The 22172-nt window shown below is 42.1% G+C and overlaps 1 protein-coding gene across 7 annotated transcripts in view; it reads left to right on the top strand.

Annotated features, from left to right (window-relative positions):
- TCF20 (transcription factor 20) overlaps positions 1 to 22172 on the top strand; it is a 170520-nt gene that overhangs the window by 120376 nt on the left and 27972 nt on the right. The window contains exon 3 of one of the 7 annotated variants that reach the window (XR_014233738.1): positions 5553 to 5747. The exons of the other annotated variants lie outside the window; for them this stretch is intronic. The gene's annotated coding sequence lies outside the window, so the exon portion shown is untranslated. The remainder of the gene's footprint in view (positions 1 to 5552; positions 5748 to 22172) is intronic. 7 annotated transcript variants of the gene reach the window in all.

The following is a 22172-nucleotide window of genomic DNA, read 5'->3' as shown; positions in this document are numbered from 1 at the left end:
GGTGATTCCTCCAAATTAAAGCCCCTAATAAGCTCATGTACAACACAGGGAATATAGCCAGTGCTTTATAATAACCATAAATGGAGTATAACATTTAAAAATTGTGAATCACTATGTTGTACACCTGTAACTTACATAATATGGTACATCAACTATGCTTCAATTAAAAAATAATAATAAAGCTCCTAGACCCAAATAACAGAAAATTAAGTAATTTGGACATTTGTTTCACTTTTTACTTTTATCAGCAATATGTGTTCACAGGTTACAGGGTCATGCTACTGTCCTCCAGCTCATTAAAACAAACGTCCCTGTTTCACCCCTTCCCAAACCTGATTCCTCTGCCAGTTTCCTCTGTTTCTAAACGATAAGTTTATACTGCTACTTGTGTTATCTATGGATCTTTTTTCCCATTTTTCAACATCTGACTCTGTAATACTTATGAAATATATACTATGGATATAACTTCTTTCTTTTAAAACTTTTCACTTCTCTAGAATTATTAATTCATGTTTTTATTTGCTTTTTATTTTCTTGGACCACATCTTTCCAATCCAAACGGCTCCTTCCAAGGGGGTTTTTGTTCTTCAGGTCTTTTTTTTTTTTTTTAATTGGGGTATGGTTGTTTTACAATGTTGTGTTACTTTCTACTGTACAGCGAAGTGAAGTAGATTTCCCTGTGCTATACGGCAGGTTCTCATTAGTTATCTACTTTATACATATTAGCGCATATATGTCAGGTCTCTTTCATAACTTTTCCTGGGGCGTTCATCATCACAATCATCATCATTTACTTCTTCCCTCTGTGGAATGCTGTTACCTTACCCATGTCTTTACCTTACTTAGTCTGGGCCCTCATTTAATGGAGTGCATCATCCTTTAGTATTTTCCTGAGAAAAAGGATGCTTGGGAGGTAAATACATTGAGATCTTATGTATCTGGACGTCTTTATCGCATCCTCACGTTTGATGGAGGGTTGGTTGGGTATAGAATCTAGTTGCCTCTCACTATCTTGGAGTCATGCTTCCTGACCTGTCCTCTACCTCCTAGTGTTGCAGTCGACAGGACTGGAACCACTCTGATTTTCTGGCCCTAATACGTGTTGAGTCTTTCTCCTCTGGAAGTTTAAGGATCTTCTCATTTCCCTAGAGTTCTGAAATCTCAAATGATAGGCCTTGAGGTTGGCCTTTTCCTGCCGTCTGTAACTCATGGCTGTTAGATCAGGAAGTTTATGTGTTACTTCTTTGATAATTTCCTTCCCTCTGTTTTCTCTATTCTCTCCTTCTGGAATTCCCATTAATTAGGAATTGTACCTCCTGGATTGATCTTCTGGCTTTGTCTTTTCTTTCCTATCTGTGTTCTTTCTCTCTTTTTGTTCTGATTTCTCCATGCTTTCTACAACTTTATCATCTAGTCAACCTTTTATTTATTTTCATTTCTGATATTTTCAACAACTTTCTCTTCTCTGAATATCCCTCTGTGGGGACAGTTACCTGCTTAAACTGGGCTGAGTAAGGGACCTAACTCCTCATACAGACTTTGAGCTAATGTTCTGGTTTCCAGCCCCACCTTGTACCCCCCACTTTCTGAGACACCTGTGCTTCCCAGGCTCTGTGCCACAAGGTGGCTGGATTTCTAGTGGCTCCTCCCCTGCACTCTCCCCTCTTCTTCCCTTCAGTCTGCTGAAGCACTTGCTCTGTCTGTTTTATTTCCGGTTTCCAGAATTTAGACATCTCCTATGTGTTGTTTGTTTCCCCTCCCATTCTTCATGTCCTCATGAATTTATAAGTTTATCCCTTTATTTTTGTGGAAAGGAAACAGATGTGTAAATGTATGTTCAGTCTGTGATGTTTAATCAGATGAGAGTTTTTTGTATTGATTTGTATTTAAAACTTTCCATGCTTGACAGATGTACAGATGACTTAAAGTCATACTTTATAAGGGTTTTATCAGCCAGGGTCAAAGTATTCTTGGACACTTCATACTGTCCTCTCCTCCCCACTACATCTTCCCCACAAAGCACTGTATTTTATCATTGCATTATCCCCAGAATTTATAACAGTGTCTGATGAAAAGGAAGTGCTTGTAAACTATAGTCAAAAAAATGTAATTAATGTGAAATTTACATATATTTTAAATTAGAACATTCTAATTCAGCCACACAAGGAGTTTGCCTTTCCCTCCAAGACATTGTCCCCACCCTCCCCCCCCACTTCCCCACAGGATCTTTTTTCTCCCTCCTTCCCTCTCTCCACCATCATTGTCACTCCTAAAGCCCCAAGTTTGAAATAGATTTGCTTCTTAGACACAGTGGCTTTTTTTTTTTTTTACCACACTACTTGGCTTGCGGGATCTCAGTTCCCCGCCCAGGGATTGAACCCAGGCCACGGCATTGAAAGCCCAGAATCCTAACCACTAGGCCACCAGGGAAGTCCCCCACAGTGGCATTTTAAAATGCAAAAGTCCTAAAGGGACATAACATTTAAGACTCTAAAGTAAACACAAAATTCTTTAGTCAGTTCTGAGAGCTCAGTAATCCATTAATCATCATCTTGCCCCAGTTGATGGCCTGCTTGCCAACTTTACTCTGAAGGTTACAATATTTGGTGGTTTGGTTTGTTTTATTTGTTACTTTTTGGTGTGTGTCCCTATCTGCCCATGTTTTCTTTATTTCAACATAGAACATTATTAACATCTCTCAGAGTAATTTTTGTGTGTAAACTTTTGAACATTCTCTAGTAATAAGTGGTAACCAGTAATCAGCAGACTAAATCCTTCTCAGCAAACCACTAGATCCCATGTCTCAATTCAAGTCTAGTTTATAGAAAGTAGAAAGCACCCTAAAATGATGCGACCACCCTAAATCACAGCCCCCTCCATCCTCAAAAGGGCCAAACAGCAGGCCTGCCTTTTAAAACTCCTAGTCCGGAATCATGTCTTCAGAAAGTGACAATTTAGTCTTCTACTTGTCAGCTTTGATCCCAAAATAAAATCTGGAATGTTATAATTGGAACAAATACACGGAATATGATAAATCAGTCTCTTCAACCCATCCTTCATAGCTTTCATTGACTAAAATGGTTAAAATAACATGAAGCACATTAGGTAGAGAACATTGAAAGTAGTTTTTGATTTTTAAAATATTAATTGCAGCCTCTACTGTTTAAGTTGGAAAGTTTCATTTAAGGTAAAAGGCATAAAAACAGGTATTTTTGTCCCTACACTTCTTCTATATAGTAGAGGCTCTAAACTTAGATCTTGGGATTCTGTGATGGCACCATCAGGGCTGCAGATTCCACTCTCCTTTTTTTTTTTTAACATCTTTATTGGAGTATAATTGCTTTACAATGGTGTGTTAGTTTCTGCTTTATAACAAAGTGAATCAGTTATACATATGTTCCCATATCTCTTCCCTCTTGCATCTTCCACTCTCCTTTAATAACAGGTTTCAGAACAGTTGACCAACCCTTTTTTTAAAAATTGAGATGTAATTGACATATAACATTATATTAGTTTCATGACCAATCTTAAATCTCATACTGCAGCTTTAAGCTTATTTTCTTATATTGTACTCATTTACTATACCAGTGCCCTTTAAGAATATTACCTTTCTCTTCCCTTGATCCCATTCTATTTTTTTTACATTCCTCTTTTAGAATAGAATGCTAGCTTTGTATATTGAATTTTTCAGTACACTGCACATCTGTTTTATTCTCACAAGCCACTCAATGAGATAGGAAGAGAGAAGATACCATTCCATTACCCTCAGAATAAAGGATGACTTGGCTTTAGTGACACATGCTCAGGTAGTATAGCCCAGTGATGTGCTGATTTTTAAAATGGTTTAAAAAGTTATGCTTCTTGGCTCTTGGAGCTGATGTTCCGCTATGACTACAAGATCCTTTTCAGTTTTATTTGCCTAGCTTTTGTTCTCCTTTTCTTAATGTACTCGAGAACAAATTACACTAACTTGCCTTCTTTTATTTAATTTGATGGATGCTGTTTCAATTTGTCAAGGTCACTTTGAGTCTAGTTTTATCTTGGGTTTTAGCAGATGCCTTCGATTTTGGTCTGCTTAATAAGCGTGCTCTCAATCCTGTCGTGTTGAGATAAGGCCACATATATTTGATTAAAGATCCATTTTGGCCTATGTATTTATCAGGTGTTTTGACAAGCACGATATTATAACAAAATAATACAAAGTCTTTGACAAACAATAGCTCCTCTCCCTGTAAGCTTCACACTAATCTAAAAATAGCTGAAAAGTAGAACATTCCTGTACAAACGGCCTTCACTGTCTTTACTTTTCTGAGTGTCCTCTTTGGTTTTGTCTAACTATGACCTCTGATTATTTACCTTGATGTAATTATATATGTGAATCCTCTGACATGGATGGTATGACAGAAGTAATTGCCTCTTAACAGACATACAAATAATTTGTTACATAAAAACCTGTTCAATATGTTTAGGAATGAGAAGGCTTTCAGGGATCTGGTGGCCATGGATCTCTGGTGTGTCCCTTGAGACTGCACATCTCAGCTTTGCCGGCCTGTGCTTGTTCCCTTCCCCTCCTCCACTACCTAGGCTGGTGGCACCCCTTCCAAATAGATTGTTTTCAATCTTGAAAAGTATATTAAAGATTATATTTAAAGGTTATTTAAAGTATTTAAAGTTTATTTTTATTACAGGTTTAAATAATGGACAATAATAATTTGCCTTCACACATCTAACAGGCTAACATCCTCCTTAATTTACTTTAAATAGTGACAAAAAACATAATTTGACAAGTGTAAAAGTACTAATACGTTGATTATGTTGTGAAGTGTGACTACATGTTAAAATGTCAAAAACAGGTTAGTTAGTTTCTCCGGTTATTTGTAAAATAAAGGCATTGTCCCATATTCTCATTGAATTCCCATCTATGTGCTCTTTAAGTTAGCAGCCTGGCTAGCATGCTGCCACCAGCCCAGGTCCTGCAGAAGCCTTCCGTAGACTCCTGGTCTCTGCTCTTAGCTCCAGTATCCCTCTCCCCCCCATTGACTCTTTCCTTTCCCTCATCCCTGTACCCCCAGCTCATCACCCCTGCAGGCTCCTCTACTCTACCCCTCCCTCTCTCACATTCCCACACTCTCTCTCCTCATTCTCCTCTTCCGTCTTCCTCACACTCCCTCCCTCCCCAGCCCCCGTCACGTGGTCTTTGTCATCACAGCTCTCATTTCTGTCACAGCCTGTCCACGTTACACATTAAGGCACCGAGGCCCATTCATCTCTCTATTCCCATGACTTTTATCATACAGCAGAAAGTTGTGTGATTATCTTATTTCCTATTTTTCTTAACGTTTACCTGTGTGATAGATATCTCTTTTTATAACACTACATGATGGCCTTGAGACTGAACCTCCAGAGAAAGGGTTAATTTTCTTTCAGAATTTGGTTTTTCTGAATTCTAGGGACTCTCCTGTGAAATTTGAAGTTTAGAATTTTATTGTTTATATTACCTTACAAATTGAAAGACTTAGTGTTCCTACAATCTATTTCTTTATTTCTTTTAGGGATGAGAGAAGCATTACACCTGATTTTTAAATAAAATTTACAAGGGGCAGACTGTTCTTTGAAAATGCTGAAGGACCATAAATAAGAATATTGACAGGTCACTGTATATTAGGCCAAATAATTCATCCCTGAGATTTTAAGCTAGTTATTGCTGATGTGTTAAAAGAGCTCACATGATCAAATAGTATGTAAAAGTAAGTATTCATTTCAATTCAACAAATATCTGAGTCCTTGTTAGAAAACCAATAGAAGTCTGAAGTTAGAATGCTGTGAGGGACCTTTGTCACTTCACAGGTGAGTGAGCCTCAGCCCCGGCCCCAGGGCTGGTACGTGAAGAGAAGCCCTGTGTGAGGGCTCCTGGACCTTGTCAGGAAGGTTCGCTCGCTTCCTGCAGAAAGCAGTGCCTTGCCCCGCACAGCTCCTGCACGAGGGAGGCACAGCTTCCTTTACCCAGCTTTGTTAGAAAAATGGAGCTTCCGCCCCCTCATCCCAAGCCAAGGCCAGTTTTGCAGACACCTGAAGGCCACAGCTGCAGACCAGTTTCTTCCCATCTTCCCATGTATTGGAAAGAAGTCTAATAAGGGAAAGTCCAGTCAGCTTAATGGTTGCCCTCAAAGATCGTCCTCACCTTTCTGCCTTTGCCCTTCTGCTCAGCAGCTGTGTGTGTGTTGGCGGGGTAGGGGGCTAGGTCAAAGACCTGGAATCACGTTGCTTCCTGTGAATTTCCTAGCTGGTCACTTGCTCAAGTCACTAACCTCTGTACTTCACCTTCCTCATCTGTAAAATATGGAAGCTGATGGCACCTGCTGTAAAGAAGGTTGTCCTGAGCATTAAATGAGTTACTCTTTGGAAAGTACATAGAGAAATGCTTGGCATGTACTGTGGGCTGGTGTCTGCCCTAGAATGGCATCCTCACATGTTGTTTTGGCGAAGATGTGTTCCTGTTATAAGCTAGCTCAATAAGCTGTGGTTTATATCATTCCATTCTAGCACAGTTAGTGATTCGTCCCAGGAGTGTCCAGAACGTGTCCTCCTGGATAGCAAAGTTGCCCTGCATATGAAACAAACAGTTTCTCCTCATTTTTATTACTCTGGTGGGAAACTCAAGTTTGTGGGGAGCAGGGAGCATGGTGTTTAAGGTGTAATATTAATTACTGTCTCATGAAATAGCATTAGCCCACATGAACACTCTCAGGAATTAGAGTCCTCAAGGAGAGGAGGCAAAAGGAAGAGAATAAAATCTGTCTTCACATTAAGTAAAGACATTAATATTCTTGTGAGTTGGTAAATTTTTGATAATGATTATCTAAGGCCACAGTAAAGAGTCTACCTAGTAATAAAATTTTTTAAATAAACATTTTTGACAGGTCAGCACTATAAAGGAGATCCAAAATAATGAAGAATTCATGGAATTATTCGGGAGAACCACATTCCACCTCCCACCAAAAATAGTTAATATGTGTAGTATATATGGACCACAGAGGGCTCTGTTGTAGTCTTGGGATTGAGCCTTTAATTTATGGGCAGTGCGGAACCACCAGCAATTGGTGGGTTCCAAACTATTCCTGGAGGCTTTTGAGTTGTGGTTTTTAGATGAAATAAGTACTGTGCGCTGATGTTAGTCCTAGAAGGTGTCCTCACATTGTCATTTTAGTAAAAATGTGTTCCTGTCATTAAGCTTATTGGGTAGAAGTCAAACCAAAGAGAAAATTCAGCCCTATGTGACCCTGTCCCACTAATCCAGGTACAGTGGAGTGATTTTGGCTATGTGTGCTTATGACTGACGCTTGATTTGAATATATTGGCAGCATACTGCTGTCAAGTAATGTGCCTTGTGAGAACAGAACTAAAGAGCTGCTACATAAGCAGACGCATGAGACCAAGGCCAACAAAATAACAAACTTCAAGTCTGAAGTGGTGCAGGCCCCTTCTGATGGGAGTGAGACCCAGCTGCAGTGACATCAACTTTTGTTTTTTAATTTTATTGGAGTATAGTTGATTTACAATGTTGTGTTATTTTCAGGTGTACACCAAAGTGAATCAGTTAAACATATACATATATCCACTCTTTTTTAGATTCTTTTCCCATATAGGCCATTACAGAGTATTGAGTAGAGTTCCCTGTGCTATACAGTAGGTCCTTATTAGTTATCTATTTTATATATAGTAGTGTGTATATGTCAATCCCAATCTCCAATTTATCCCCCACCCCTTACCCCCTGGTAACTGTAAGTTTGTTTTCTACATGTGTAACTCTATTTCTGTTCTGTAGATAAGTTCACTCGTACCGTTTTTTTAGACTCCACATATAAGCGTATCATATAATATTTGCCTTTGTCTGACTTACTTCATTCAGTGTGACAATCTCTAGGTGCATCCATGTTGCTGCGAATGGCATTATTTCGTTCTTTTTTATATGGCTGAGTAATATTCCATTGTATATATGTACCACATCTTCTTTATCCATCTGTCGATGGACATTTGGGTTGCTTCCATGTCCTGGCTATTGTAAATAGTGCTGCAGTGAACATTGGGGTGCATGTACCTTTTCGAATAATGGTTTTCTCTGAATATATGCCCAGGGGTGGGATTGCTGGATCATATGGTAGTTCTATTTTTAGTTTTTTAAGGAACCTCCATACTTTTCTCCATAGTGGCTGTACCAGTTTACATTCCCACCAACAGTGTAGGAAGTTTCCCTTTTCTCCTGTGACATCACCTTTGAAGACATTTTATTTCTCACCTGTTTCACTAAGCAGCTAGTAGAAGAGTTTCTAGTAAAACGTATGTTCATTTAACAACTCTCAGGCATACTCATTGTGACTGGCTCCGTGGAGATGCCAGGTGGTTCCAGACTTTGAAAGTAGTGTCTTTGAAATTTAAATCTTGGTTCAGACAGATATCAGATGTAGGTCCTTTGTTTGCTTGAGAGTTACTTTTTTTTTTCATTCAAAAACTACTTAAAACTGGTTAAGATAAGCAATAGGATAATTGCCAGATGGTTCTCTTTGCTTGTTTCTAGGTAGAGTTCTCTCTGGAAAGAATCAAAATATGTTAATGCTTTGAAAAGGCAGCCTCTCAAAATATATTTGTATGCTGACACAAGACCTTGCACCTCCCAACAGGCCTGGGCATTTTAATCCACTGTTGTTCATGAAAAGCACATGGATTTTAAAAAACCAGCTCACCTGTCACCTGGTTCCCCAAGCAGCAGGTCCCCAGCACTCCCATTTTACCTGTTGCGCTACTTAGCGCCGTGTACTGTGGCTGTCTTCCTCACCAGATTGGTTCCCCAGGGGCTAGGTCAGCCCTGGGGCGTGCTGTAGAGAATGACACAGGGCTGATCAGCACAGGGTGAACCTGTGACTTAAGAAAGACATGTAATGAGCAACATAATATCTGGTGGAGGAAGGTGGGCCTTTGGATGTCATTTAAAGTATTTTTCGAAGCATGTAATAATTGAAGAGAAATGTTAAAGTGTGTTTTGGTAATGAGACTGAGTGACAGTTTTTTCTATATGCCACTTTATAGTTTCAGCAAAAAAATTAATGTTTGAGAGATAGTCAACCATGGTAGTGTTAATTGCTCATCCCGGTAGTTCTTTGTGAGGCACAGTATACAAGGCACTCACCAAAGGTTTTGTTGTTTGTGTGTTTTATTGTGTGCCCTTTGAGACAAAAATATGAGATCCAGAGGTCAGTCACCCAGAGTCCTAACACTGGTTTATTGTCCTAGACTGACCACCTAGAGGAGAGATTTGATTCAGAAGGGAGAGGAACAGTCCCTGTATGAGAATATGACCTAATGACACTCAGAACTCATGTTCCAGATCTGTCTATGAAGCTGCCCACTGGCCTCACTCAAAACCAGCATATGTGTGTCCCCTGCCTAGTTCTGTGCTCTCCTCTGCCCCAGCCAAAACCCTTGGAGCCATCATAGACTCCTTCCCCTGTTTCCTGTTCAGACAGTCATTGTTCTTGTTTCCTAGAGAACTCAAGTCTCTCATACCTTCATTGAAACACCCCAGCCCCCACAACCATCATCTTTTCAATTAGGTAGCATCTTAATCAGTCTCTCTGCTCTTTAGTTTGACCCCCTTCCATTTTCCACTCTAAAGAGATCCTTCTAAAACCCAAGTGTGGCCATGCCGTTGCTTACAACCTTGGTTTACTTACACCCTTTACTAGTTGGCATCTGATAGGTGCCAGGAACAGATTGGTGCACATAATTAAAAGAAGACAATGTGGTAGAAAGTAACCAGGTAGCTGCTTTAGATTGGGAGCCCAGGGGAAGTTCCTGGAGGTGCTGAGGTGGCAGTGGTATAACGAGCCAGCCTTTGAGATCAGAGAGGTACAGAGGGTACAGGGGCTGCAGGGAGGAATGGAGCTTGGTGGATTTGAGGATCAGGAAGAAAGCCAGTGTGGTGAGGCAGTAGCAGAGAAGAGGAGAGGGTAATGAGGTTGGAGAGGTCGGCAGGAGCTAATCCCCATGGCCTGTGTGGGCAGGAGTGGAAACAGCAACTGGGTGAATGCGGTGCCATTTCTTTAAACAGGAAAGCCTGGAGGAGGAACAGGTTTTGGTGGGGAGATCAGGAGGTGTATCATGTCCATGTTAAGTCTAAGATGCCTCCCTTTTAGACATCCAAGTGACCATTTACGAATTAATGAATTTCTGATGGACAGTTCCTTGCAGCTAAGAGCAGCTCTAGATTAGCTTAGATCAGCACGTGTGTAAGGACTGTGAGGGTGTGGGGTCTGTGTAAACACCGAAAAGCTGCACCTAACTTGGGCGAGGGGAAAGGTGAGTCAGGAAGGCTCCGGAGGCCCGACCTGCCCAGAGTTACTGTGTGCTCGGACCAGCCCAAAGCTCAGAGTGAGTGGTGGGAAAAATAGGCCCACGTCACGATCCACACCTTCCCGCTTTCCCGAACCCTTCCATCAAGCCCTCTGAAACTCACAGTCCACCAGGAGCACACTCTTAATTCTCTTCTCTGAACAACCCCTCCCTGGCTTTCTCAGTGTCACTACCTCTGTCCCCTTATCCCTCACAGATGGACACAAACAGTCATTAATATTTGCACCTTCACTCTGGTCCAGGTACTCTCCAAGAGTGACATGTCAGCCCAGGGGTATAGGCAAAGCACCCGCAGTAGAAACTGAGGAACAACATGCAGAGCTACCATGCGGTTGTGGGTGGCATCCTTATAAATTGCTGCTGCTGCCTCCTGGCAGGCGAGGCTTTGCAGTGCTGCAGACCTTTTCCTCATTAAAGCCGGTCACCTCCAAGGATGCTACCTCTCCAGCAAGGGAATTCCGTTCTCCCATAACCATCTACCCCACCCACACTTTGCAAAAAAGAGAATTCCATTTAAGTTGAATATGCCAACAAGATCTCATTGCTCAGCTCTGGAAGACTCTCCATTCAAAACCTTCCAAATTAACTTTCAGAAGCCCAGGGAATGATCCAGCCACACATACACACACACACACTGAGACCACCAGCAAACACCAGTTGTTGCCTTTAGCTCCTTAATTTGACTTGGGAATTGTGGAACCCCATCTTCTGTTGCTTCTTTGTAATCTCACTCATGAAAGAAAACCCATATATAGTGGAACCACCTTTCATCACATAAATGCTGTGTCCTGACCAGGCTGCCCAGAGAACAGGGACCAGAAGGAGAGCAAAAGAGGCTCTTGGATTTACCCCACAGATGGTCTCCGAAGACACTAGAAGAGATTGTTGGGGAGGAGTGATGATTACAGAACGTTATAGATCTCATTTTTTCCTTCAGCCAAATATTGGTAGGGATTGACTTCTTGGAAAATTGTAATGGTAGACAAGTCACTTCAGCCTCTCCCAACCTAATTTCTTAACTTGTGAAGTGGAGATAATAACTGATCTACCCTGTCAGGTTGTAAGGGGTAAAATGAGATAATGTCGAACAGTCACTTGACATTAAAAAATTGAAGGTGGGGGAGGTAGTCGTTGAATTTAATTAATTCTGATCTTGGTCATATTATTTCCAAGTTCCCATTTTCTCCATCTGTTGAGGTGAGGATGGCCTCTTGCTGAGTATCTTCCTGCTCTTGAAATGAAGAAGAAAGTGTCCCCATCCGCGAAGGTGGATTGAGCCAATAGCTGTTAGACTTTCCTGGGGGTAAGAAACACCTGGAATGCTGCATGTTCAGTCTTTCTGGGTGGCGGCCACAACGCTTCTGGTGATGCCGGGACAGGTGACAGACTGAAATCAACTCTGAAAACTCAGTGTTTAGCTAGTCAACTAACTTTGGTATCAAAGTTTCCATTCTAGGTTTGGACCAAGTTTTTTTTTTCCAGTGCAAGGTTTCTGGGAAGTCAAGGTATGGAAGGACCTGAAATGCCCTGTGAGGTGTCTCACACATTATCACCTCATTAAGTGGCCCCATAAAGCCTGCTGAGAGGGTTGGTGGGATCTGGCTCTAGGGTGTGGGGACCAGTGACCCTATGGATAGTTGAATTGGCATGGCGGTAGCTTAAATATGCCAAGATGTCCTCATTTTTTAAAGTTCCTTTCTGCTGGGACTATGCCCCCATATAAAAGTGCCTCTGCTGTCTGTCCCTTTTTAGGCTGCCCCTGTCCTTAAAGAACCTGCCACTTCCAGGAATAGGGTGGCTTTGCCTGACAAGATCTTGACTTGCAATACTCAGTTGTTCTGTTGGGAAGATGGGGGTGGGTGAGGTGGAAGCAGATCTGGTCAAGAAAGTATAAAACAAATGCAAGTAGGAAGAGAGGCAGTGAAAATAAGGAAAAAGATCTCCAAGAACTTCTTTGGAGCTTTAAGTTCCAGTATAAGCTGCACAGATTTGAGATCTTGCTAAAGGAGGCCTGTTGTGGCAGCAGGTTCATCATTTCTGGCACTGAAATTGTAAACAGTTAAATATAAGCGCCTTTCTGGATGCATAGACCCAACTCGGTGTTGGATGAGCAGTGGAGAGGAGCAGGATTATACTGAGAGTCACTTTCCTGGCAGGTGATTTCTTTTTAAAAATGCCTTTTTAACGCAGACGTAGAGAATGGACTTGAGGACATGGGGAGTGGGAAGGGTAAGCTGGGATGAGGTGAGAGAGTGGCATGGACATATATACGCTAACAAATGTAAAATAGATAGCTAGTGGGAAGCAGCCGCATAGCACAGGGAGATCAGCTCAGTGCTTTGTGACCACCTAGAGGGGTGGGATAGGGAGGGTGGGATGTAGATGCAAGAGGGCGGAGATATGGGGATATATGTATACGTATAGCTGATTCACTTTGTTATAAAGCAGAAACTAACCGTTGTAAAGCAATTATACTCCAATAAAGATGTTTAAAAAAAAAAAAGATGCCTTTTTAGATTCAGAAAGCACAAAAGGCAGTCATTTCTCCTTGTAGGCCAATCCACTGTTTGAGCAAAGGGTAAAAAAATTAAGCTAGTATGTAGTCTTGTGTAACTTAAATTTCAGTGTTTTAAACTCTGTCTATAAGCATTTATCTGTACACAGAGAGAAAGCTGTTCTCTTTCTTCTCACAGGGTTGCCGCAGGGCTCCTCCTCCTGCTGAGCTAGCCTTTCTCAGGTTCTCAGCTGCTTTTCAGAGCAAACATGCTAATTACTGCCTTAAACCTCCTTTCTAACTTCTTAAAGGGCACACATCCCTTTTCTTCCTACCATGTGGAAACTCCCCTCAGACAAAATATATAATGTTCTCAACAGAGTTACAGCTTTCTTCTCCAGCTGTAAAAGAAAACCTCTGATTACAATTGTTTTAATGGAATATATGTACCTGTGAGTTAGATAAAATGCAAACTGTTTCAGGAAAAAACCAAAGTCTGATTAAGCCAAAGAAACATAATTAGTGAGGCCTGTGTTGACTTTCTTGTAAGTGGAATTATGAAGAATATGTATTTACATAGCAATGTACATTTTAAGATCAAGAGAAAAATGATTAAGCCTTCTTTTAAAATGCTTTAATATTCTAGAAGGGGGGCAGGGATGAAGACTGTTTTTAACTTAATTGTGGCAGGTAGATACATTTTATCTGGGAAATTGCTTTGTATTGCTTTGGTTTTGCCTCTGTAAATTTGTTATTGCTGAATCTGAAGACTATTAACCCAGGAGAATGAGAATTAGACAGGGAATTATAGAATATTTAAAACCCACAGTGAATGGCCAGCATCTGTGCCCACCATATCCACGTTTTTTTTTTAAATTTTTTATTTATTATTTATTTATTATTTTTATTTTTGGCTGTGTTGGGTCTTCGTTTCTGTGTGAGGGCTTTCTCCAGTTGCGGCGAGTGGGGGCCACTCTTCATCACGGTGCGCGGGCCTCTCACTATCGCGGCCTCTCTTGTTGCGGAGCAGAGGCTCCAGACTCTCAGGCTCAGTAGTTGTGGCTCACGGGCCCAGTTGCTCCACGACATGTGGGATCTTCCCAGACCAGGGCTCGAACCCGTGTCCCCTGCACTGGCAGGCAGACCCTCAACCACTGCGCCACCAGGGAAGCCCCATATCCACGTTTGAAGTTCATTCCATATGTGATCATTAAAACTTTAAGCTTTGTGAGCACCTTGGTAGAAATAATTACTAGTACCTGTACTAATACATGTTTAGAGAACATTATCGTCATTTTTAAAAAGTCGTTAAATACTATGCCTGTCCTATTAAAAAAATGCTGTTGTAATAAAAAGATAAATGTTCAAAACAAGTGCATGGAAGTGGCAACATTGCTGGGTGTAAGCATTAGTAGTGGATTGTTTTACAAGCTAGCTCCTCCTGGATGCCTGCACTGCCATCCCCAGCTTCCTGTGTCCTTGCAGATAAGCCCAAAGGTCTCTGCTGTTCAGGAGGCTATCCTGGGACTGCTCCTAGGCCCTCATTTTCCCTACTTTTTTTTTTTTTTTTTTTTAATCAGTTTTTTTTTTTCCTGGCCGCGTGGCATGCGGGATCTTAGTTCCCCGACCAGGAATTGAACCCGTGCCCCCTGCATTGGAAGTGCAGAGTCTTAACCACAGGACTGCCAAGGAAGTCCCATCCCTTCTGTTTTTATACAGTGTCTTAGGAATACCCTACACGTCATTTAAAAAATACTCTTCTCCTTCCCTGTCGAGCACATTCTGGGTTGATTGGGGGGATTTTTGGTTTGTTTTCCTCATTGATTTTCTTAAAAGATTCTCCACCCTCCTTCTTTTTTCCCATCTGGGTACTGTTCCCAGTTTACTGTTGAGACGAAATTGAGGCTGAAATTAATTAACTGGTCCAAGCTGGTCTAGCGGAGGAGGCAGGGCCGGACACTGGTCTCCTGTCTCCTGTGGAGCCCCTGCTGCCGGTCCACCTCCACCGCCACTTCCCTGGACAGCTCGGCCCCAGGAAAGAACCCAGAGCCTCCTCTCCAACCCAGCTGTCTCTCCATTTTTCTCTTTTTGTGTCTTTGTCTCTTTTGAGGCTGCCTATATTTGGAGCAGGAACCAAGAAAAAGAGCCCACTGAATATAAGGCAGGCAAATCCAGGAGATGTCAGCAACGAACTGGAACATGTCTTTAACTGGATTGTTTTCTCCCCTCCACTTTAGGATAAACAAGAAAATGATAAGGAAAAAAGCTTGATAGCAGAGATTTATTTTGAAAAGCAAGTTTTAAGTTATACCTCGGAGTCACTTTGATTTAAAAAAAAAAAGCCTAGTCTCTACCTAGTATCTTACAAGAGTATTCCTAATAATAGAATCATCACTCTGAGGCAATAGAGAATAATCAGTTCAATTCAAAATAGTGTAGACTCATGTGTTCCAGAAAGGGTTTCTAGTTTTACCTTCAGTTACCCAGAAAATGTCATTTGAAATTAAACCCTTTCCTCTTCATTCCAGTTGAGATATTGCTCAAAGTCCACAACATTCTATTCTTAAATGGAATTTTTCTAAGAGTAAGTAGCTTTTATAGCAGGGGCCACTTGTGTCCTCTCCTCATCAGAGTCCTGCTGCACAGATGCTGGAAGGGCTCCCCTTCCACTGTGCCTGCCAAGTGAGGGTCCCTCCACTTACGCCACACACAGGGCTCACGAGACACATCTCAGACCCCCGTCTCAGACCCCCGTGGCTGTAGCTTATCACCAAGTCCTATTGGTTTTATCTCCAGATCTCTAAGTGCAGCCTCTTGTATGCACTTCCACCCCCAAACCCCCATACCCAAACTCTTCCATGACATGCCTAACCCAGCAACAGGCCATCTTTGACCCCACATTCCTGCTCATCAGCTCTCTGCCCCTTCAGAATCCTGCTCCACTGTGTCAGCTCTCCACACCCTGAGTGCTTGTTCCTACAAGGCAGTTTGTTCCTTCTGCCCTGACATCTGAATGCTTTCCTGACCTGCCTCACGAGGTCAGGGATACTACCTCTAAGCTCTAAAGTACTATTTACCTCTTAACACACCACAATTTTGGTGTCTTACCTACAAACCATCCCATAAGTTCCCCAATGGCAGACTTTTGTTCTTCAGTTCAGCCCCCTTGCCTGGCACATAGGCAGGTAAAATCTGTTGAATGAATAAGAAGGAAAGATGATTATGTTTCTGAAGTTGATACAGTTTAAGAAAACTTAAATATCAAGTCAAAGACCACTGAGAATCAAAGGCACTTTGATCATACGGTCTCTTACAACCTATAGAGAAACCAGGATATTAGAGGGAAAGATAAGGAATAGAGAAAACTTGAGCCGACACAGACCAAACTAATTGGGTTCTTATTAATTTTCTTCTAGCCCATGTTTCCAGTTTCTCGACTTTGCAGTTCTATGCTGTAGACTCAGGATTGACGTGTTAATAAGGCAAATTAAAAGTCCCAAGAACAGCTCATTAGGAAGTCAAAATCCTTTCTTCATTTTCAGTAGAATAACTTGTATTTCATGATTCTGTAAAGAAGCACCAGCCTGGCTTTTTACTGTTAGCCAGTGGTTACTCACCTTCACCTCTGATGGAGGCACAACAGATGCCTTACTTCCAGTGCACCTAACGTGTGAAAGTCCAGATTTGTAAAATAGCAACAACAAAAAAAGAGATGTGATAGAATCTTCTAGAGAAAAGACACCCTTCCCCAGCTGCATCTTAGACCTAATAGGTTTTCATTATTTGTTTGCTGAATGGTAAAGTGAACAAATCCATCGTAGAAAGGCATGTGCACTCTAAATGTATTCTTCATGTGCTCAAGGTTGTGGGTAAATTCTGGCCTCCTCTGTTTGGCAGACGAAGTACAGAAAAACAAGAAAGGACATTGTTAATGAAGAAAAAAAGTCCTTTAATCCCAAACCTTGTAGCCTAATTCAAAGCATCAAAACTTCAGTGTAAACCCATCTGCAAGTACAAAGACAGTAGGAAGGGAATTCAGGGAACAGGCTTTCCTCGTGGATCGAAACAGAGGCCAGGGATGTAGCTGGGAGACGCTGCCAGAACAGCCACACTTAGATTTTGACCTTGGTCATGCTGTCATGCGTTTTGTTCCACTTCCAGGGCCAGTCACCCCTCAACTCCCACTCAGCCACAAAGACATTTTTTATATGTTTATAGTGTGGTTTGAAAAGCTTTCTCAAAGAAGCTAATATTTTTCAGGGTCAGCAGCAGAACCACTTTTTGACTGGGGTTTTTATGGGAGGAAAATGGGAATCTAAATGAGTAATTTTATCCCAGATTTTTATATCTAAAAGATGACAGTTGGATTAAAGAAAGTTGTGCATGTGTGTTTTGTCTCCTGGTTTTGAGGGGAAGCAGATGACTCTATCCTGGAGGCAGAGAAGATGTGCCGCTAGGGCTCTGGGTATGTTGTGAGGAGCAGTACCACCAGCTGGGTCTCAGCCCCTCATCGTGAGGGATCCAGAAGCAGAGGTGGAAATTACTGTAGATTATCCTAACGTGAGTGAGGGGTTGCATAACAAGGGTGGGGACAGGCTGGGAGAACTGTGGCTAGGAGGCACGTGGCAGGTGACACTGGTGCAGAGAGCCTGAATCGGCGTCATATAACAGGCAGGGGGCAGTACCTACAGAGCACAGCAGGCCAGCCCACAGGGCCCTTTTCCTCATTCTGGTTTTGCTCAGCTTTGGAAACTTTTGACCTCCTGCTAGTGTTTAATTTGTACTTGATTGTTTTATTCCTTGTTTGTTTGTTTGTTTTTATTTTACTTATTTGTTTTTGGCTGTGTTGGGTCTTCGTTGCTGTTCGCGGACTTTCTCTAGTTGCGGAGAGTGGGGGCTACTCTTCATTGCAGTGTGCGGGCTTCTCATTGCAGTGGCTTCTCTTGTTGCAGAGCACGGGCTCTAGGCGCCGGGCTTCAGGAGTTGTGGTTCACGGGCTCTGGAGCGCAGGCTCAGTAGTTGTGGTGCATGGGCTTAGTTGCTCCGCGGCATGTGGGATCTCCCCAGACCAGGGCTCGAACCCCGTGTCCCCTGCATTGGCAGGCAGATTCTTAACCACTGTGCCACCAGGGAAGCCCCTCCTTGTTTATTTAAAACCTTTCCTTCCAATGCAAAAGTGCTTCACAAAACATTAAAAATACTTCCCATTAATCTGTACTGTTCAAGGATAGAATTAGGAGGGGAAATAAAATGAAAGTAATAGTGAATAGTAGCTAAGAGATGCAGTGTTCAGAGATTTGGCCAAGAGCTGTCCGTACACACCCTCAGAGGTGAAATACTGTTGAAACACACAGAGCAACTCAAATTACAAAAAGACTGACAGCAGATGCTCAGGACCACACAGGGTCTGCTTGTTTCAGGCAGCAGTTTCAGGCAACCTTTCTAATTTTGACATCAGTAACTGCCAAAAATATGACACATTATAGGGACTTCCCTGGCAGTCCAGTGGTTAAGACTCTGTGTGCTTACACTGCAGGGGGACACGGGTTTGATCCCTGGTCATGGACCTAAGATTCTGCATTCCGCACGGTGTGGCCAAAAAAAAAAAAAAAGAGACGTAAGTCCTAACAATTATATAACTATTTCTAGCTTATAAAACACTCTCACAGTTATTTCGAACAACTTTATGAGGAAGGAAAACAAAGTTGACCCTTGAACAGCATGGGGATTAATCCGAGTATAACTGATAGCTCTCCATACCCTCTGTTCCTCCACTTTTGCAGATTCAACCAACCACGGACTGTGTACTACTGTAGTGTTTACTATTGAAAAACATCCACATATAAGACCCAGCAGTTCAAACCTGAGTTGTTCAAGGGTCAGCTGTATTGTTAGCCCCATTTTGCAGATGATAAAATTGATGTGACTTTTTTGGCTTTCACGCAAGAGCTGACACCCTCAGGTTCTCTTTCCATTGGCCCCTGTGCTGCTTCACATGAAGGTAGTATTTACATTAGACCATCCATGTTTATTCTGAAAAGCCAGTCAGACCGGGAGCTTTTGTCTTAAGGCACAGTTAGCCGTTAGCCAGTGAATGCTGCTGACATGACTGATGGCATTTAAACTAGTATCATCATAATTTTTTAAGATTTAATGGTTTTGCTGGAACAGCTATGGGACATAGATGCTACTTTAAAATATATACCTCTCGTAGTACTGAGTAAATGGATGTGGAAGGACTGGGTGTCTCTCCCCCCTGAGGGGGGCTCTGAAGCCTTAGTGGTGCTCTGGGCTGTGGTGTGGGCTCCAGAGGCTGGTGCCAATCCCTTCTTCCAGGTCTTGAGAATGGCAAACAGCAGCAGAACTTTACGGCTGGTCTCATGAGCTTTCAGGGGACATAAAGAGATTATCTAACTCTAAGGAAGCAAGAACCCAAAACATAGAGGGTTTTTATATGTATTGCTTTGGCCAACACCTTGAAGTGCTCTTGAAAGAAAATTGACAGGGTGCAGAGTTGCCTCAAAGAAAGCCTCTCCCAGGCCCTTAAAGGGCAGCTCTTTACAGGTAGACTGTGTCGCTGCCACGTGGCTGGAGTAGACTGCTCAGGCAACAGAGGCTTCTGTCCTAGATATGGAAGGCGTAATTAAAAGGAACAGGAAGATCTTGCTGGTGGCCAAAAATTAACACATACCTTGTTCCACATGTTCCACGCTCTACTAGCACCAGCTTTTTAACTCATGTTGAAGAGTATTCTCGTTAGTTATCTCCATGTTCTCAAGTGTGTCAGGCATCGCATTCATTCCATCAGCCCACATTTACAGTTCCTACAGTGTGCCGGGCCCTGAGGATACAAGAATGAGTCTCGCAGTTTGGGGGGGGTGGAGGGTGGACAGACATGAAAAAGTTAATACTGTCAGCACGAGCAGAAGTGTGTGCAATGCTGGCTAAAAGCCATCTTGGGCACAGTAGTGGCAACGTCTGTGATCTTTAAAGCTCTAACGGAACTGATCATCATCAACACTAACAATACCCTGACCCAAATGCTTCAGTGCGCTGAGGCTGCTCAGAGATGCTCGTTAAGCAGAGCGACTATTCAGGTCGCCGTTACATCTCATAGGAAAGACATTTCTGTAAATGAAGAGGCATGCAAAATTCTCCCTCAGAGCTTCCTTCGGATATGGACTAAACTGCTTTTAGGTGATTCAGCTCCAGCAATTTGCCACCTCCAGTATTTCCCAAGATTTACAGTATCAAGAAATGCAAAGTTGCTTAAAAATAACCTTTATTCCCCCCTAAATAAACGAAAGATTCACTGTTGAGATGATTGGACTGTTGCTTGTTTTTAAAAGTACTTTGATTTAGAAACCATGATTGAAAAGTCCCACTGTGTGTCTCACTTGTGTGGGCAACAGTATTGTGTGGACTTATCGCTCCTGGAGATGAATATCATTAAACTTGTAACAACAGTGGCATCAAAAACAAAGGACATTTAGCTGTACACTGACTTTATTAAATTATTTGCACTATGGGAGAGTGGTAGTATGCATAGTTTCTTCAGGTGAAAACCAAAGAACAAAAAATCCAGTTGGAAATGGTACTGGCCTGGGTATTGATTTTAGGATAGAAGGGGCGAATAGAAACAGAAGCTATTATACAGATAAGTTTTTATATTGTCTTTGGCACCTGGCATGTAGGAAGTACTTTTCAAATGTTGGATAGTTGAGTAAATGAAGGGGACTAGAAGGCAGTACGGTGTGGTATAAAGAATGGTTGAACCTTGGGATTCAGAAGAAAAGAGGCTTTAGTTCTAAGTTCTGGTACTTCTAGTTATGGGATCTTCAGCAGGTCACCTTGCTTCTAGCCTCTTTCTTGAACCAGAAAAAAAAAAGGTGTTGAAGACAGACCCAGTGTCCTTTCCAGTTCCAGTGTCACTGATCTGATGCCAGACAAGTCTGATGCCTAATGAAGAGTGAGTGAAATTGTGGGGGTTTCCATGAGGGAGAAGCTTGTTACACTGAGGGATGTAACGGGAAAATGAACGGTCACTTCTCTTACTGTGAGATTCTCGGGAAATCCCCACTTACTAGATTTCTGTCACTGCTGTAACATATTACCACAAACTCAGTGGCTGAAAACACACACTTGTTATCTTACAGTTCAGATTAAGGCATCAGCAGGGCTGTGTTCCTTTCTGGAGGCTCTAGGGAAGAATTTTTCTTGTCTTTTCCAACTTCTAAAGGCTGTCCACATTCTTGGCTCATGGCCTCTCCTCCATCTTCAAATCCAGCAGTGTTGCATCTCTCTGACCCTGCTTTCATCATTACATCTCCCTAAAGCCTACAGCTCTGATACTTCTGGGAGAGGTTCTTTACTTTATGGAACCGTGTGATTAGATTGGGGCCAGCTGGATAATCTAGCTTACCCTCCTCATCTGCACAGTCCCATTGCTGTGAGGCAAAGATTCTGAGGATGAGGTTGGACATCTTTGACATCTTTGGGAGTCAGTTCTGCCTATCATGCCCCACTGTCTACATTAGTCTGCCGGGGACAGAAGTATAATGGCGAAAGCACTAAATGGCTCCCAGGAATCCTGAAATCCTACCTCAGCCAGTCGTAGCATCTCTCTGGGTCTTTGTTTTCCTCATCTAAAAAGTTAGGGAGTTGACGGGACTTCCCTGGTGGTCCAGTGGTTAAGTCTCCACGCTCCCAATGCAGGGGGCCAGGGTTCGATGACTGGTTGGGGAACTAAGATCCCACATACCGCAACTAAGCCCGCACACTGCAGCTAGAGAAGCCCGCGCGCCACAATGAAGAACCAGTGCAACCAAAATAAAATTAATTAATTTTTTAAAGTTGGGGAGTTGAAATTGGACCAGTGGTTCTCAAACTGTATTGGCGCATCAGAATTCCCTGGAGATTTGTTGCACATTGACATGGGGCTTGAGAATTTGGATTTCTTTATCTTTTAAATTCTTTTATTGTGCTGAAATACACTTAACATAAAATTTACCATCTTAACTGTTTTTTTGTTGCTGTTTGTTTTTTATTGAAGTATAGTTGATTTACAATATCATGTTTCAGGTGTACAGCACAGTGATTCAGTTGTACATATATATATATATATATTCTTTTTCAGATTTTTTTCCCTTATAGATTATTACAAAATATTGAGTATAGTTCCCTGTGCTATACAGTAGATCCTCGTTGTTTATCTATTTTGTATATAGTAATGTGTGTATGTTAATCCCAACGTCCTTTTTTATCCCTCCCC

This window comes from Balaenoptera borealis (genome assembly GCF_965194805.1).
Source record: "Balaenoptera borealis genome assembly, chromosome: 13".
Taxonomy (NCBI): domain Eukaryota; kingdom Metazoa; phylum Chordata; class Mammalia; order Artiodactyla; family Balaenopteridae; genus Balaenoptera; species Balaenoptera borealis.
The sequence above is the reverse complement of the archived record's forward strand: the minus strand, read 5'-3'. Positions and strand labels throughout refer to the sequence as shown.